The sequence below is a fragment of the Notothenia coriiceps genome, unplaced genomic scaffold (genome assembly GCF_000735185.1).
Source record: "Notothenia coriiceps isolate Sejong01 unplaced genomic scaffold, NC01 NC01_scaffold00031853, whole genome shotgun sequence".
NCBI classification, from domain to species: domain Eukaryota; kingdom Metazoa; phylum Chordata; class Actinopteri; order Perciformes; family Nototheniidae; genus Notothenia; species Notothenia coriiceps.
The window spans coordinates 48,346-68,077 of NW_011364554.1; the positions used below are offsets into that span (position 1 = coordinate 48,346).

At 39.2% G+C, this 19,732-nt stretch overlaps 1 protein-coding gene across 1 annotated transcript in view; it reads left to right on the plus strand.

Annotated features, from left to right (window-relative positions):
- The window catches only part of vwde (von Willebrand factor D and EGF domains), a 40,929-nt gene that overhangs the window by 17,598 nt on the left and 3,599 nt on the right, over nucleotides 1–19,732 (plus strand). The window lies entirely within an intron of this gene.

The following is a 19,732-nucleotide window of genomic DNA, read 5'->3' on the forward strand; positions in this document are numbered from 1 at the left end:
TTTTCCACACTTGCCCCTGCTAACATCTCAGTAAATGAGCTAGTGGATCATTTTAATTCAAACATTCAGATTGAACATAATAAAAAACTGTAAATTATAGTGTCCGTCCAAAATAAATACATTACTTATAGTGAAAACCACCCTTGAATGAGGGGATCGGAGACTAAAAGCTTTACGAATCCAAACTACAAATATTAAGTACCCTGTATCAAGATTGATGCAAAACAAGTGACATTTTACCTTTTTAGAGAGATTTAGCAAAAGTAAAACACTTCTATGTAAATAATAACAAATTAGAAGTTAAAACAGATTAAAAAAAAATACAGATTTCAGTATTCTGATACAGAACGATCTTAGTGCAATGTATTTCTATTGGTATTATGTTTAGTGCCTGGACCAAATAATAACAAATTAGAAGGAAAAACAGATAAAAAAAAATACAGATTTCAGTATTCTGACACAACGATTTTATAAGCAATGTATTTCTATTGGTAGTATATGTTTCGTGCCTGCACCAAATAATAACAAATTAAGAGGAAAAAAGATGACAAAAAAGACAGATTTCAGTATTCTGAGGCTCTGAGCCCCATTTCTTTTCCTCGCGGACGGTAAAAAAACTCTGACATTATACAATTTAAAATAAAAGGGGTTAGGCTTAGAGTAAGATATTGAGTAAGAAAATGTTTTTATGAACCACACAGCTTCTGGTCTTCCAAAGCCCGACCGGACAAAAAGACGTGGTGCAGGCACAAAACACACTAGAAATACATTGCTTTTAAGATCGAATGCCGTGAGACTGGGTTTAATATTATGTTAAGCTCCTCCTGTAATGTGCACTGGCAGTTGAAGAAAGGTCATCTGCAAGAAACTCTGCAGAACCCGTTTGTTACATCTGTCTGCATTAACAGACACATTTCCTCCCTTATGAAAGGCTTTGTTATAATCCCCCTTTGAACAGGTTGCTCTACTGATTTAGTGTTTGTTTCTGCATTTATAGTCATCCAGAAATATACAGCTACAATGACATATATGAATGATTATATGCTTATGATTATATGTGATTTATGCGTATACAATAAACTCTAATTATTCTTTTTCCTTAAATACAATACAAATTGTAAAATAAAACACAAGAAGCCATTGTTAATACAGTAAATGACAGACTACACCATTATTAATTAAGTGTAGTTATCAATATTCAGCACTGAAATTGATATTCCTTCATGACTTAAAAATATATAATCAACATTGAAATGAGGATTATAGAGGAAACTTTTATGTTTTGTTTGTATGAGTATTTCAACAGTATTGTGCAAAGCTAAAGCAAATGCATAAGATAAAATTCAACACTGATGCAGGCCTGCTCTTTTAATATATTCAGAGGAACCATAAACCAGCCAAAAAGAGCTTTAGAAATCCCTTTCTCTGCCTAACCTGAGTCGCAGTAAAAAAAAGAGCAGACTGATAAAGTCTCTCTTTTTGCAATGTGAGCTGAAATCCGAGACAAGAGTCCCAAAGCTAGATCTGAGCGTTACAGACTGGAGCCTCATTAGCAATCTATCTTTGCGGCCATGAAAAAACCCACAAAGTAGCTTTGTCTTTGGGCTCCGTTTGATATGCTGCAGCGGGGCCCCTGAGCTCAGAGACACAGCGAGGACTGAAAGCAGAGACTTCAAAAGTAGCCAGTGTCTACCTCCACCTGCCTCTGAAGCCACAGAGAAGACAGACGATTCCTTGTTCGCCATGAGGAGCAATCACTACATTTCAATGGCGCCCCAAAATCACTGCAATGATTACCCTGAGCATCTGAAGCCACAAAATACATTATTTCAAAACTTATTTTTATGTAATGACTGGCTTGAGTCCAACAGCTTTTTATCTACATGTCAAAAATGCTGCAGGAACTTCACTCTGGGGATTTCAGGGGAAGTTTTGCTTTCGTCCAGCTGCGGGTATCAGCGCATGTCATGGATGTTGACATTGGAAAAACTTGAATGGAAGGAAGAGTGAATGATGAAGAAACAGGAAGTAAAACTAGTGGAGGAAAAGTAGCCTGTGCAGTGATAATTATAGTTTACAGATATGTTTTTGAAGCAACATCGCTCATTTACAGCTGTGTTATTTTAGCATGTGTGAGCATAAATATGTGCTTCTCCCTATAGGCAGACGCAACTCAGTCTGTATATCAGGTTATGATTGAGAAAGACTCCCAAAGCATTGCAACATTTAAGTTTTCTAGCAAATTAGTACTTTTTGGCAAGGATTTATGCAAATCTGACCTGGCGGCACACCATCAAAGGATAATACACCTCCGGCACTTTAAAATGTGTAATATGACACATTTATACTATGATGATTCACTGTGTATCCATACCTAATTTGAATATCCTTAAATCATAGATTGTCCTTTTAGGTTCTTGGATGCCAAAAGGCAAATAAAGAAGAAAAGCACTGCATATGTTTTGTAATTAAAACAACGACAAACAACATGAGTCCAGATATGCCCTTTAAAGACAGAGTGGTAAGCCTGCTTTGTTGAAACAAAACAGAACAGTGTGACAATGTTTCTTGACAACTGGATAGTGTTCTACACGTTCAGCAGCTTTTATAACAATAAGTTCTCTCTACAGGGAACGGCCGTGACGCACGTGTTTGGCTCGGTGTAGACCTGTTTGACGGAGCAGGTGTATCCGTGGCCTGCAGGAAGTCTTTACTGCCGGCCCCGCACACTCTCTGGTGGACAAACACGTGGGCAGAGGCCGTTCTGGGAAGGAAAACCTTACAGCAAACAATCCGTCGTCAGCCATTGTCAACATCTGCATTTCAGCGATAAAAAAAAAAAACATAACTCAATGATGCTGCCAAGATAATTTCATGCAACATGTTGTGGCATGACACAGAATGTGACATTTGTAGGGCTTTCTCTGTATTCTCAGTCCTAATCCCTTTCTGGGAATACTGACAAAATATCTCCTATTTGATTCGCTTTTGTCTCATAGTATGTTGGCGTTTCTATGAGTGGTGGGGCTGATTTTAAATTCTGAGTGAAGCATCATTTGACATCTGAATTTAAGAGCTGACAGCACATTTCCCTAAAACACCCTGAGGAAAATTGTGGTCTGACATGGTAACCTGAAATATGTTACAATGCACTTTTTAGAACTCCAGAACGAAATGCATTATTATCATTATTAGCAGTGCAGAAAAGAGAAATAGGTTTTAAAACACATTATTAAAGGGAAACACATTATCTCCAGGATAAAAAAGCTAATTGCTTCCTGATGGCTACAGTACAATTTAATTGTTAGTAATTATTTTTGATAGTTTTTGGAATAAACATGTTAAAGTCACGTATTTTCATATTGTTGCATTTTATTTTTTGTCTCCAGAGCCAAAGATACCATTGAGGACAATGAGCCTCAGTCCTTTGTGTTGTATTGTGTTTTGTGGGAATATGTGGGGGTTTGTTATTTGAAAAGAAAAATGCCTAGCTTATAGGCTCATACCAGTATTTTGTATTCAACGTACGTACATACGTACTTTTAGGCAAACACAATAAATGAATAGATGTGAAAGTTGATGAAAATTGGACTGAGTTTCAGGGGCTTGCTACGACTTAGTACAAGTTTGATGAGAACGATGAGAGTGAATCAAAACAATAAAAGCTCTTTATTCCCAAAACAAGACGCTAAAACTGACTATTGGTCAGAGTTGGGCAACAACTCTCATTTGATCAGAGGGTGATTCTAGCATCGTGTTTAGCTGCAAAAGGATGTCACCAATACCAATGTTTTCTATTCAACTGACATGATGATTAGTAATTGTAACATGGAATTTGCCATTGCTTGTAAAGTAAGAAGAATTGCATCAGCATCTCACTTGCTAGCATCAGTTGGCGCACACGCCTTCATGGATGCTGCTGTTCTATTTCTGCAGCGGGAGCAGTGAGAATATGTGGGTTTGTTTTGCTGCCACGCAGTTGCCCTCAGCTGTCCCATCACTCAGCAAGGGATGGTGCATACCCTAATTCCTCTCTTTTTCTCTCTCCCCCCTTTTTACTCTTAGTTGCTCACGGAGACAAACGCAGGCTAGACGAAGCAACTAGGTCAACCTCCAGCTATTAAACTCCTGTGTCCCTGTTGAGACAGCGGGACAAATGGCTCCCACTTCAACTCAGACCCAAACAAAAGGCCTTCACATCCATCGGAGACCTCAGCCCCACTTGCATCCTAATGAAGCGAGAGTGGAGGGAAATCCACTCTCTCTCTCTCATTTAGTATGCTCACTGACCAGGAAACACAATGGGGTTACACAATTACATAATGGGATCCTAGTGGTGATAAGGATGGGAAGACATTTTAATCAGAGCTACTGTCTGATTATTTGTGTAGTCTAGTGCTCTTAGTAAGCTTGTTGGCAAACATGCCATAAATGAAACACACACAAAAACTCACCAAATCAAGTCAGTCAAATCAAATATAAAATGAAGTTTCCAATCATTTGCATTTCATTATAGGGATGTACCTTCCCTCCTGCTACTGATTGATTGCAAGTGGACTCCCCAAATGAAAACCTGAATTATTCAAGCACAACATGGCAGGTCAGGCTGTATTCATTTCCTGTTCAATCAAACAGTTTGATGGGTATTTAGGAACCACTGAATATATCAGTAAAGAGAAATGGGAAACTATCTTTGAAAAGTGCTCCAAGAATAGACAGCTATCTTTAAGAGAAATATGCAATATTAGACTTCCTGTATCTAAAAGTACTTTTAATTTAAAGAAGAGTCTATGCTAGCGACCTATTGAGACCTTACAAGTCAACAAGCTAACATGCTCACAATGACAATGCGTATATGTCAATGTGTAACAAGCACAGCCTAATGTTTAACATTTGAGTTAATCATGTGGAAAGCATGTCGTTTTTCAGGTACGTGCTCCTCAACATTATGACCCGATGATGTACGTACTTGCTGGAAGAAAAACAAAGGATGTTATAAAAATTCAACCTGAAGGGAGCATGAATGTCTCTACACAATTGCATAACAATATATCCAAACGTTTTTAAGACTGAAATCACGACTGTAAATGTAGTGGCTCTAAAGGAAAAGCCAAGGGATCCATGAATATCTGTAAAGAAAATGTACGCCAACGCCTCCAGTAGTTGTTGAGATATTTCAGTGTGGACCAAAACGGTGGACAAACAGCAATCCATTGATCCAAGAGGGAGAAAGAAAGCTAAAATACCTGAGAGCCTAACCTTCTTTCTTTCTTGGTACACCCTCTAAACAAACAAAGCTCCATTGCTCATTTGATAACCTATCATGATGTCACTGAGCAAACACAGTCACAAAAGCCACTGGGCTCATTATAAAGCACTTCCTGCATCACAGTTTGTTGATGTTTCTCTTAGCAGTTGCTGTGAACGTACTGTGCGGGGACAAATGTGTAACTCAAAACCCTAAATTATGGGCTGTGAAGTCAAGCAACAACAAGCATTAAAGCTCTGTTTGTCTGCCGGTCTGTCACAGGTAGTGGGTTAGTTTAAAAAGAGGAAGATGCGTTATGTATGATCATTGTTTTTGACCTAAGGGTTGAAACCACACGTGAATGAGCAGGACACATGAACACGTAGATGTAAACTGAGAGAGAGGGTAAAAAAGACAGCTGTCGTGAATAAATAATTCTCTTTTTTTCTTTGTCTGATCAAGAAAGATATACTCCTGACCTTTTTGTAATAAGCATATTTCCCCTTGTAATGTAATCCAAGAGCATCAATATGGGACTGAATTTTCATTTATTTTTCACTTGATCGGTTTATGTATTTTATTTTCGAATCTACGATGTCTAAAAAAATGCTTATTTGTTTCAAGAGAGAAGAAAAAGACAAGGGATCACTTACTCATTAGTTAACTTTGGGGAATCTATGCCTTTATTGACAGCAGCTTGAGTGTTTAAAAATGTGGACAGGGAGACAGAGACTAGCATTCAACTTGAAAACAGGTTACCGTTTGCTTACACACAGACAAACACGCACACACACGTACGTACGTACGTACGTACGTACGTACGTACGCACACACACACACACACACACACACACACACACACACACACACACACACACACACACACACACACACACACACAAAGGATCAACACCAGTATTACCTCTAAGTATATGTTTTAAACAGTGATGTCGTCTCAATTGCCAAAACAGTCATTGTGCATCATTACACATGATCGTGCAACACCATAATGACAGCAATTTCTGTATTTTTGTACAAATGCTATTACTGTGCTTTGAGGTCAGTTTGAAAAGTAGTTCAGTTTCTATTTTCTCTCCAGAGAGAATTATTTTTTCCTTGCTGAACTGAACAGATTTGCAAATCCCCAAAATATACCTAGGTTTTCCAAGAGGTTTATACAAATATCCGACCCAACATACAAATAGTCCTTATTTTATTTGAATGATTATTTATTTCTTATTTTGTTGCCTGGGCGGGTAAAAACAGAGTAACGTCTAACTTCATCAACATTTAGTAACTGTCTCAATGTTTTGCACACTATGTTAAAGTCAATATAAGCCAAGATGCGTAAAATATGCTAACATGTGTATAACAGCGAATTAATTTTTTTTGTTTATTGTTGGTTTGCACTTAACACAAAGTACAGTTAGGGATACAACTGCACAGATCTTTTTAGCCATAAATTGAAGTATTCAAGTGTTGAACAGATGTTGGCGCTAGATAAAATATTCACCAATGTTATTAAAGTTGATCTTGAGAGAGACCTAGTGTCCCTTTAACCTTTTCTTTTTTACATTTGAAGTTTTCATGCGAAGACATCTGTGAGGATAGTGTAACTGGTATGTGTGTGAGTGTGTGTGGTTAATCACATGCAGTACAGCATAACTCCCAAACAGGAACGCTCTAAATGAGGAAGATCCTGAACATGCCATATTTGTTGAAAAAAGTGATTAATGTTAAACCTGCCATAGTATATTCTATAGTTTATATATTTTTTCCTTTTAAAATAACTATGTAATTCTCTGTGCACAGTTTATTTTGCTGAGAGAATTATGATAAACGTATCAAGTGTTTGCTTGACTTATCAAGTGATCGGTCAAACGTGAGGACTTCCCATGACCTCATGATGGTTGAACTGTAAATCTGAAGCAGTGGCCCTCTCTTCTTTAACGGCACCCCCCACTTTCACTGGGTTGAAAGAGAGAGAGGTGGGGAGTGTGGATGGTAATACACTGAGGCAGGCACAGTACAGTCAGCTGGGAGAAAAATGTGGCTTTGATTGAAGTCAACTGTTGAAGCAGGAATTATACAGCTTTGAAGTCTCTTATAAAACTTTTGATTTAGCCTTTTTTCATGGCTTAGGTCTGTTTGGCTTTTCTCATCGCAGATGCCAGTGAAGGTGATGTGTGTAGATTGGAGTATTTGACATCTTGACTGGCCTCTCTCTGTACCAAGAGTAAATGCCTGAAATGAGATTACAATCTGAATCTAAGTCAATGAGTAATAGATACAGATCAGTATCTGTTCCATGCTCTGTGGCAGTAATAATGTTTGGCAGGTTAGTCTCTGACATAACTACTGATTTACTGATTTATAGTCAAACACATCAATCAGACATGGAGTATAATCAATGCATCAAATGCCAACCTGAGTCAACCCTTTCTATTACATAGTGATTTGATCCATTGTTAATTTGAAAATATTAATCACGATTTTTCCAGCTTTTAAGGTTTGGTACAGTTGGCAGGTCATCATGTCTAAGAACTCTTAAAATTAACAAATGGTTGAAAACATAAAAAATGTAACCTATACATCACATGCCACTGTAATTTGTCCATGGTACAAAGAGGGAAATGTACATATTCTAGTATTTTAGTAAGACTCTGAATGTTCAGCAAGAAAATAATATGCAGATATTGATGACTGTGTTTGTGTTTACTAAAATAAATCATCAGAAGCAAAATGTGTTTTCTCTACTGTGTACATCGATTTGAAATAACATGCCAGTTTCCCAGCACTCTGCTCATATAAGACTTGGCTCAGTTCTGCACTTACCACAAATATGACTCTCCTGGTACCACCCATACTTATAATAAACAACGTAAGCATGCGGTGTACAGTGAATTGCTTTGAACTTAAGACGTTGGCATTAATATTGAATTATGTGTGTAATATAGCGGCAAATGTCTTCATGAGTGAGTTTTCTTCAGCCACTTTTCAAAAGGTATTATTGAGACCCTTAAAATGTGACCTGTGATCAGCAGGGGAACAGCTTTTTCTTCCATCAGTCTCAGCTAGTTATCTTCAAATGCAGTCTAACTATTTTTAATGACCGAATATAATTTTTAACAAGTGAAAAGGGCGTGCAGATAATTTCTGGTTTCAGACCAATGTGGCTGGTAAAGTAGAAAAACTTGTCACAGCCAATTTTTCACAGCATTTAGCCGGTAGTTGTTTCTCCACCCTGCTTGTGGCACAGAGGTTGTTTTTGAAGTGTGTGCAAGTCTCTGCATGTTGGGTAGTCATTTTGTTTCCCAAATCTTACATGACAATTAAGATGGTCATTATTTCTTGTTGACTTCTGCTCTGTAACCGCTGTCAGGCTCGATTGGAGCTACAGTTTTATTCTCATCTGAACACATTTGAGAGAAGCTCTGCTGGCTGCAATCAGAAACAGCATGGTTTCATTTGCCAAGTGCGTAAATGTGTTGAAATGAATCACATGTGGATAAATACATTAGCATTTAAAGCTGACAAAAGCGAGAAAGTAAAATGTCACATTGCTTTTTTTAATGTAATGGTCAAGAAAATACAGTTAAGTAACCACATATGATTTTAATGAATACAAATGCATACTTAAAGTAGATATTTATTTTTCTGATTCCCCACAGAGGTTTTCAAACCCTTGCAGTTTCCATATCAGCAGGGGCCACAAACCCCGACCATTAAGTTCATGCATAATTTATCGCTGTGTAAAAGGACCCAATTATAATATGTGCGTATTTCACCACACTGGGGCTGCAGGACTCACATTAAACTGTGGTTTTTCACCAAAAGGCTACAAATAGAGGCCTTTGAAATGAATACACCCGGGGATCAGAGATGGCAAAGTCAACATTGCCAAAGTGTGTAGGAATTTATAATCCGCCAATTACAGCCCATGCATACATTCAGCTCCCTGGTTGTTTAATACATGAGTGTCTGGAGGGAATTCTTCATAATGTGAGAAAGGAGAAGAGAAACTGCAAATGGCTCTGTGACTGTGTTTACATGCATGTGTATGTGTATGTGTGTGTGTGTGTGTGTGTGTGTGTGTGTGTGTGTGTGTGTGTGTGTGTGTGTGTGTGTGTGTGTGTGTGTGTGTGTGTGTGTGTGTGGAATAAAATGGAGAGTTGTAGCTCAGCCTCCTGATCCACAGGGGGTTAACAGCAGTCGTGCACTGGGGGGATGTTGATAGTCAAGACATTTGTTTTGGTGAGTGCCTGAGCAGAAAGCTGCTCCCCCAACGCTTCACTGAGTCTCAGTGCTCTTGTCCTCTAAGCACCCTGAGCAGAGGAAAGCCGAATGGATAATTTATGCACTGTACAGTCAGGCTCTGCGTATTAATTTAAGGCACCTGTGGGCCGGGGATTATAAAATAAAGAATACTTTGTCTAGAACTTTTGTGTTTCACTGGCGGGTAAACTGTGTAGTGCTAAAAGTGTCTATCGTAGACATGAACCCACAGAGAATTATCACCAGACACACTCATCTCTACATACAGTATCTCTTGAGCATCTTCAATCCGCTAATTTAACTTTTAACAGAATATTTTACACCTGCTCAGCATTTAGCAGCTACAGTAAAGAGCTGATATTTCCTTTAAAAGTTAGTAGAGTTCAAAGCAGAGCCAAAAGGTGAGTAAACATTGGATTAACAGTCATGAGGTGGACAGAATATAAATACTTCAGATAAATTCAAATATTTCCACAAAACTCGTCAAATCTTCACTTTTAAAAGGTGATAAAAGATGTGTCAAAATAGTTTTTCATAGTACCCAAGTCAACAATGGAAATGAATGAATACTGCTTTGATAAAGAATAACATGGAAGCATTGATTTTGTAGACTTCCAACACTTTGTGATACACAGTGTATGGTCACTGCATGTGTCGTCTCCACTGAAGCAGGGTGTGAGTATAAACCCATTAGCTGGATTCATTGGTTTGTTTACAGTCTAACGAGCATCTGCCTTTCTGAAGTTTCCTTGAGTGAAACAATGAATCCCACCGACAAAAGTGCTCCTTCTGACCTCTGACCTTCCTCTAAAGCGGCCAAGAAGGTTTCCCTTTTCACAAACTCAACGACTCACCTGCTTTAGCTTGGACATGCATTATTTTCTAACATTAAGACACGTGATCCAGTCCAATTTAAGTTAAACTAAATAAATGGTAAGTGTATTTGCTAAAGAAGGTAGCAAATAGGTAATTATTATTTCTCCTGTCGCAGTAACATGAGCTTTAGTAAATTGGTGCTGTTATAGTCCCACTCGCTGTAGTTGAAATATTGGCAGTAGTACAAGTAGTGGGAAAAAACCCCAATGTGTTTATTGACATGTTACAAAAGCTTTTAAATACCAACAGGCCTGACTGAAATTGACATGCTGTTATTTGCTGCCCTCTGGTGTACACTTTGATGACCCGCTCTATGATTTATTTGTTGGCACTTTCTGAAAGCAGCACATTTCTGTATTTCATTTAATTTCAAAACATATATTTAATACCAGATTAATTATTGTCGCACAATTTCTGCTGTAACACACACACACACACACACACACACACACACACACACACACACACACACACACACACACACACACACACACACACACACACACACACACACACACACACACACACACACACACACACTACCACCTGCCTCCCTACACATGCATCTCATTGTCAGGTGATCAACAATGCAGCTGGCTGGTGCTTCATTTCAGTCATACTGTGTGTTAATGAGGGCCCGAGGGACAGTAAGGCACACACACACACACACGCACACACACACACACACACACACACACACACACACACACACAGTTATTTGCACAAACTGATACTGTACACGTAGGTGTGTATTCTCACTGAACCGCTGTGTAAAGATCCATCAATTACTTTAATTTACCGCTCAGTTAATATCTTTAATATGCTACATTGAATATAATGACAGACATGTTTTTCCTCTTATATTATTACTAGTGTTAATGACTTTACTGTAAAATAGATAGTCTAACCGTTAGTAATTGGTTTTATTCTGTCACCAAACAGCCCGACTTGTAAAGACTTTAACCAAACATTTCAAAATAATGAAAATTAAAAAACTTTTTATTTCAAGCTAAGTGTTAGGCATAATAACTGAAGTATGACACAGGATAAGAACACTAAAAGCTAAACGTGTGTTACTGTAAAGCCTATTACTTTTTGGCAAGGCTGAAGGGAAACATGTATGGGAAGAGCATAAATGGTAGGTGAGGGAGATTTTGGTTAGGGACATAAAACATATAACTAAAAGTGGGGGTTATAATGCCCTACAATAATGAAGAAGATTATCTCTTTCTCTTGTTTCCTTCACATCAAACCCTCAAGAGGGAGCCATTGTAACTCTGATGAACACACAGCTCCCACTTTTTGTCACATCCTTAACGCCTGTTTAACCCTTTACCGAACGTTAACCGTGTTATCTTTTTTTCCACATTATTTCAGTTTAAAAACCTATATATTTCATACAGTGTATGCAGGAGTCGAAAAGCATTTGTATGTTAATGTTCTTCTCATTTAGAATTTGACAAGTCATTGTAGAGCCACATAAAGTAGGGCAAAACCCCATGTTTTATAATCCCTAAAATCAGTTTGCTGTGTCTATTGTCTGACAGACAGTCTTATATTAAAGTGACTGAATTTCAATTTGACAACACTCCTCTAGATTAAAAAAGAGTGTGAAATGTAAGAGGTATTTGTTGTCCTTTTATGCAATTACTGTACCTCAAGGGTCTTTCACCTATTTTTTAGATACGGCCCTCAACAGAAAAAGTTAGCAACAACTTGGTGAACATGACAGAGACTATATATTGTACACAAAAAAGGAAGGAGAAGAAAACAATGGATTTAATATTGCTTTTAAAATAAATGCCTTTTAAAAAAATGTACTCTGGCAAAACATGAGTAAACCAGAAACCTTTTTTTGGTAATATAACCACGGAACAATAAATTAAATCTAGCGGCCCCTGACAGACAGGGAAAAACGAATATGCTTTTCAAGTTTTTGAAGTCAAACAACCTCATTTAGCATTAATTGAAATAATGAAGAATAATGAAACATGTCGAGCTTGGTGCATTTAGCTTTGCCAGTGGTTAATTAATGATGCATTTAACTTTCACCTAGTTGACACTCTACTGCAGCTCTGTGTATCTTCTACACTGTACAGGCTTCGAAACAGGATTTTGAAGCATGAAGGCTATTTTAGGGATCAATTAGTCCAAGATCCACCTTGAAACTTGAAAGAAGTGAATTTGTCCTTATTAGTGGATCTATTTCACAACTTTACTTTCTCATGAAGATTAAATAAAAGGCCTCAATCACACCCTTTTAACTAGATTCTCCTGTAAACTCCCTGTGATCACACAGTGGCTGCTTTCTTTGTTTACTCCGTATCATCTTTTCCTCTGCGTACACAGTAAAGCTTGTTGTGTTCGCCCACAAACAACACTTGCGCGTTAACGCCTACACGGCTGCAGCGTTCACCACTGCTTTTGTCTGCAGTTGCATGCCAGGTCGTCTCTGTCTGTGATTAATTAGTATCCAGTTTGTAACCCCCCCTGAATTAGCAGCAGAGCACTCGGGCTAATGAGCTGACTGTGAACCTCGAGGTTACAGTAACCAGCACAATTCATCTGTCAAGACCCGAGGACAGAGGGACGCACAGAGGCCTCTGATCAGCTGGACAATATGTGTGTTATGTGTGTGAGATATAAAGATGTCAGCAGATATTCACTGAGCTACCTGAGTGTCTAGTTACATTTAATTCAATACCTAAGTCCAAATATTCAGGTATTTGTACTTGAGTATTTACATTATCTGCTACTTTTTACATCAGTCACTAGGTGGCCTACATCAAAATTATTCAAATTATTAGCAAAGAAATATAAATAAAAACCTATACATTTGGGGAAATATTAAAAATAATATTATATTTAACTGTCCTCTATTACAAAAAAAGGATAACTACAAAGACCATAACTTTCATTGTTTGCAGAAGGAGGTGTTTAGTCGACAGTTTTTTAGATGTAAATATTGTTCAGTGAAGAGGCAATGAATAGGCAGTGGTGTACAAATACAATCATGGCCTTAGGGGATCAAAGTTCATTCAGGATATTGGAAAAAATTAAATAACGCACCACTGGGACCATTTAGCAGGTCTTCTGGACCTTATGGTGACATCGTTTGGAAACAGTTGTTTAAAAGGTCATTAATGAACTTTGAACTTGAGCTGTTAAACAAAGAAAAACATTCATTTTAATACCTACAATATGAGTCAACTGTGCACACTCTTACTGCTGATGAAGATTGTTTATGATGATCAAAAGCTTCAAACTAATTGGACCTCAAAGTAAATCTTGAATACAATTTTGATGGACATTAAAATTGAGGCTCGGAGACATTTTGTCACAGTTTCTTTTGTTGCCAAAGTGTACGCCTCACAAACCATCGCCCTTTAAGAAAGAACAGATCACTTTTTGCTTGTAAAATTACAAATAGGCCTACAACACGTTACAATTATTAGTATTCTAACATCCTAAATTGAGATGTGTGAACAGTTACCCAAATTAACACTTCTGTTGATTCAAATCTGAGAATTGCAGTGATAAATACTTGTTGTCTGGATAAGTTAGGGTCCACATGTGGGAGCCAGGTGTTGAAACATGTTAAGCAGGTGAGGAATTCCAACAAAAAACACTAATTGGACAAACTTTAATTAGCAGATTTGCCAATCTTTTCTACGCACTCAGGCCTCCCACAATGCACTAGCACAGACTCTACACAGGCCTGGTGGTGGACTGCCTCCCTCAGTGAGGTCTGACCCACTTGGCCACACGGTCCGGCCCAGAGCCGCCAGCTGCTGTTACCACGGGTGATGATGAAGATGTTGGCACAGGCATCGACTCAGGTGCCGTCTCCAAGGGAACCAGCGGGACTGTGACAATCTGATCATCACCACGGCGACTGACACCTGACTGCACCCCCAACAGGAGCGGCTAACGGCGTCAGCTGTCCTCACCGAGCTGAACGACAGAGACACAGGAGGCTTATGAACGGCACGTGACCCGATGTGACACGAGAGCAGAGCGCCTATAGGATGTACATTAACTGTCTTCGACCAAAAGTGGATAACTGACACATAATCAATTACAAAATGATTTAAATTGCTGAACTGAATTAGTTTTTGTCCCAACATACGATGAAGATGTGCCACAAAGTTTTCCAGGTCAGAATATAAATGTATAAGCAGTTTAGCTAGCTCAATCAGACTAATTAGACTGCAATCAAGGCTTTATCATTATTTAACATTTTGCCTCTTTGATGTTGATGTTTTGGGTTCATTGCTCTGAGCGACGCACACAAACGCGCGCACACACACACACACACACACACACACACACACACACACACACACACACACACACACACACACACACACACACACACACACACACACACACAAAACTGTAAGTGTTGCCAAACAGGCTCTCGACAGAGCTTAATAAACTCTTTATTTGCTATTTAGATTTATTTCTGTATAGATTATTGATTTTGTGTTGCAAGCAAAGCTTCAAAATGCTTTACTGTTTGTTAAATTAATCAAATTGTGAAAATGTCAAAAGTTCAAATGGGTGGCCACCTCACCTCCAGCACTCATTTGTTAACTTGCCCTCTTTGATTTGTCATTTGCTTGTATGATCATTTGGCTAATTTTAATTGGATGAGGCATTCAGGAGGGCCGCTCTCATTGGTTCCCAGGCCAGTCAAGGCTCCCCTCCCTTTGACCCCCTTACTTCCTGTCCCCCAGGACACCATTAGACGCTGCCAGGTCCGAGCCTGTTCGTTAAAGCCTGTCACGCTGCGCCGCTGCCACACAGAACAACAGCAGCACGAGAGAGAAAATCACTCAAAGCTCCCTCCTTAAAAACTGTAATGCTATATTTATAAGCCAGTATTTATAAACACATTTGCATATATCAAGATGAAAAAGTTGTTTGAATTGGGGGCAATTTGCATTTGGTGAAACATATGGCACAGCCACGGAAGCCATGGGCCATGCCTTCATTACCCGATCTTCGTTTCATCAGCCCCTCGCTCCCCTGCTGAGCCTCCCCACGGCGGAGCCTTCTGTCCCCGAGGTTTCAGTGACAGGGGACAATATGTCCCCAAGGTGAGGAGCAGGGGGAAAGCCGCACGCACACCGCTACTCCAATGATTATTTAATCAGACTCTTCACTCTGGATCTAAAAGAGGAGAGAGGTACAAAGTGTCGCTTATTACCCATTTGTTCAACGCAGGCAAAGGAGAGCACAGAGAGGGAGACAGACAGAGAGCGGAAGGGAGAGAGGAGTGGGAGCAGATCAGAGAGGAGAGATCCAGAGGAAAAAAGGAGGTGAAGACAAAAGATCAGGACCATGGAAGGTCAGAAAAAAGTAAAGAGGAGGAGAGATCCAAGGACAAACAATGAAAAGGACTTTGTCGAGTGAATAAAAGATGACCAAACGATAAAAAGAGAAGGATTTAAAAAACAGCTTCTGTTACAAAGTAGTAATACTTTGAAAATGTCAGTTTCTCGTTTTTGATAAAGAGTCATTAACAGTGAAACACTTTCCAGATATTAATCATATACTGTGTTGGTGGAAAGTTAATTTACTTACTTATACTTATACTTTTTTACTGGTCCGAGGGAAACAACTTTCTTTTTTCTCCACTACATTTATTTGTCAGCTATAGTTGCTTTGCAGATACAATTTAACATGCAAAACAGCTTGAAAAATAATTAGCTTTTTTTTTTATTAACAACCTAAAGTATATCAAATGATCTCCACCATGACCCACTATAACACTAACATGCTATTGCCATATTAACACATCAGTAACAAAATATTATAATACAACACTCTGAAAGTAGGACATTGTGCTTTATGCGTACATCTCGAAAAATAAATTGTGATAACACTTTCGTTATTATACTTGAAAGAAAATTCCTCCATTGTTGATCGTTGGTGACATTCATCAGGCTTAATCTCTAAGTCCACACCAAATTTTAGAGCAACAAAAGAGCGGAAAGGAGAATAAAAGAACAAAGTGGATGTGGCTTGTGGGGTTTGGGTGGAGGTCCTGCAGGTGAGGGTTCAGCCTGGCTCTCCCTCCGCCTGGCTGCAGCTTGGCGTGCCACTCACACCAGCTCCATATTTGCATGTGCAGAAAAGCCCTGTGTTGAAGTGCGTCCCTCCCCACCTTCAGTGTGTGTGGTCGGTTTGTTTAAGTGCTTATGAAAGCTCCTCAGCCACAGTCTGCCCTTTCAGACCTGATATGCTGTTTCGACATGGAGGACCATCTTTTTCCAGGCTCCAGTTTATTTCCAGGAGTTATCTCTGTGACCTCCGCGCCATTTTCTAACCCCTCCCTGTACAGTTGTCTGTCATGGTTTCTGCCCTCAATGTTTGTTTTTCTATTTCCATACTCTCATTGCATTTGGATGAGGCTGAATTTAGAGCCAGGTGGTTAGTTTTGAAGGTCATTTCAGGAGTACCTGTCCACAAACGTTCACATGAGAGCCTAAATTAAGGCAAAGCTTTAAGACCTGTTTTGTGTCCGCCTGTTTTCTTCCATATGCACATGTCGTAAGTTTTACATGAATCATGCTCTTGAGAGAAGAGGATTTTGTGTAATCAAATCTGAGTGGCTGTTTGTGAAGATTTATTTTTACCTTGCAACTTGCAGACTTTTACAAGCCTGTTTTCAACCTTGGGATGGTTAAATGTGGACAAACTAAGAACAGACAGAAAGTCTGTGGTCATACGTTCCACCCTGACCTGATTTTTAAAAAGATGATGGCTGAGGATACACTGCAAGTTATTGTGCCATTTGACACAGATGTTGATGTCCAATAAAAGTACAATGTGACTTTGGACTGACTTTGGTCAAAACTTCTACATTTAGTTATTTGCACTAATTATTGAACACACTAAAATAATATTGTACATTTGAGTTGTGACTGAAATATAATTTTCTCTATTACAGTGATTTCCAAACCCTAATTGATGTTCACCGTTCTCCATATTATGTTCTTTTGAGTAGATTTTAAACTGAATATTATTTAAAAACTAACTTTATGATTATTTTAAGTCTTTAAGTCGGTTTGTTTCAGTTTACATTAAAAACTTTGAACTTATATCTTATTCCACTACTTACTGACTTACTACACATCCATTTATCCATTTTTTTTATTTCAACCATGTCAGCTACTTCAATTTACTGTCTTAACTTTCAGCTCACTACTTGAGCTGTTAAAACTTTCGGAGTCATAACTTTCTAAGCTATTTATTATAACCATATATCTGTTACTTTAGCTAACTATTTCAACTGTTTATTCATTTTATTTTGCCATTTATCAATTACTTTATATTTTTAACACATTATCTACTTTTGGCTTCATTAGTTTACTTTAACCTATTTATCCATCCATCTACTTTTAGCATTACTCAAGTGCTAAGTGTTAATCATTTACTCTTAACTTTCCCTGGCAGCATTATATTGTATGTTAATGCACTGGTTAGTCTTTCTCCTTCGTTCAAATGGTAATCGGGCATCTCCCTGAAGAAATTGGGGCCATTTAATATCAGTCGGGCCCACATAAAAAACACTCCTCTGCTATGTAAACAGTTGATTCTAAATACGGGTTTAATTAATCTGCCTTTATGATAATGATTCCATCTGAGCCAATAAATAGTCATTTTTGCAATGCTTTTTCCCTCAGTGTAACCCCAATATTATTTCTGCCGTTTAGTCGGAGCCAAAGCGGGGGCAAACAGGATGAGCGCGTCATTAACGTCGACATGCGGCAACTGGGGAAAAAGTATCCAGTCTGTTAATAAGTAATGACTGCCCGAGATCACAGGAACCTTACGCTACAACAAAACAAGTTAAGCACAAGTCTTTGATAATGACTGTTAATAATTCAATATGAGTAATTATCGCTTTACAGGAAAGCACAATGGCGGCGGCTTGCTGTAGGGATCGTGGTGCTGCAATTAAAAACGAGAGACATTGAGGTCAGCAGATCAAGGAAAGTCGACAAACGCTGACCTTACATGAGAGACATGAAGGAAAAAGGGAGTTTGTTTTTTGGTCCTCTTTTAACTTAACAGTTTGAACATCCTTATGTCCTGATAATACAACAAATACATTTCTTGATTAATGGGAAAGCCTCTTGGCCTCGGTTGTGACATGCACAGCTTGTGTGAGCAGCATCTCTCTCTGCTGTCTGTGTGTGGTATCTGCGACCTACTACTTCCTCAAATTTGCTTCTGCATTGTCTCTGAGACCTTGGTTCGCACTAGCCAAATCTCGAGGTTGCACATTTGCAACTCAAATCTAGCCAGATCAATGGTGAGCGTAATCACTCTATTTGTCATCCCTAGGTTTGAATTTCACAATGAGTGTGTGCAGGAGGAGGGAGACAAAAAACTGGAAAGATTCCTGACTCCTCTCAAAATCAATGTCTTTCAACAGCCCTCCGCTCCTCTTTGACGGGAAAGGGCATTCACGCGCATTTGGCGGCCATTGTCGGCAGCAAAAGGACTAATCATAACATCATTGAAAGTGTTAAAAAAAAACGACTACAGACGACAGTACCATTGACAACCTTTGCTCCCATCCAGAGAGAAAGAGTTAATTTGATCATGATGACACCAGTCTCTTTCAAGCCCCTTTTCAGGCCAGCAGCAGCTGGGGCTGGAAGAGCAAGAGATGGGATGAATCCTCCACATAGTGAGGAGGTGGGGGTGAAAAATGACAAGAAGGGTCGTTATTACGTCTCCATTTTGGGACTGAGAGGGGTTTCTGAATTGCCCTGGATTGCGCTCCTGCGTTCGTTCATTCCTATATAGACCCTCAGAGCGGCAAATGGGCCTTGGGCCAGTGCGAGGCACTGGAGCTGGAACAAGAATAAGATCACAATTACATTTAAAGCCCAGAGAGGGAAAGAAGAGGAGGAGAGACAGAAAGAGGGAGCCTATGAGCCCTAATTGCCAGATGGTGAATATTTTCACTCCCTTTCAACGGTGCATTAATTGCAGGGCTGCCCGGGGGTTGAGACGTACTGATCAGTGTGGCAGAGGATCCTGACCCTGATTATCCCCCCTTAGACTCCCCCCGCTAGAGTCAGTGAGCAGTTAGGGGGGTGATGGGGGTCTGAGAAGGGAGGGGAGGGGTGTTCAGGTTTTTTTTTGCAACAGTTACTCACCCAATCATTTGCCTATCAAGCCACCTGGGCCTCGACACTTTCAAGTTGGAGAGGAGGTGATGGTGAGGAGGAGGCTGGGTGGAGGGTCTTTTAGGGACAAGAGAAGGAAGAGGGTTGTGATGAGCAAAGGTAGGGAGGACAGACCACCCCC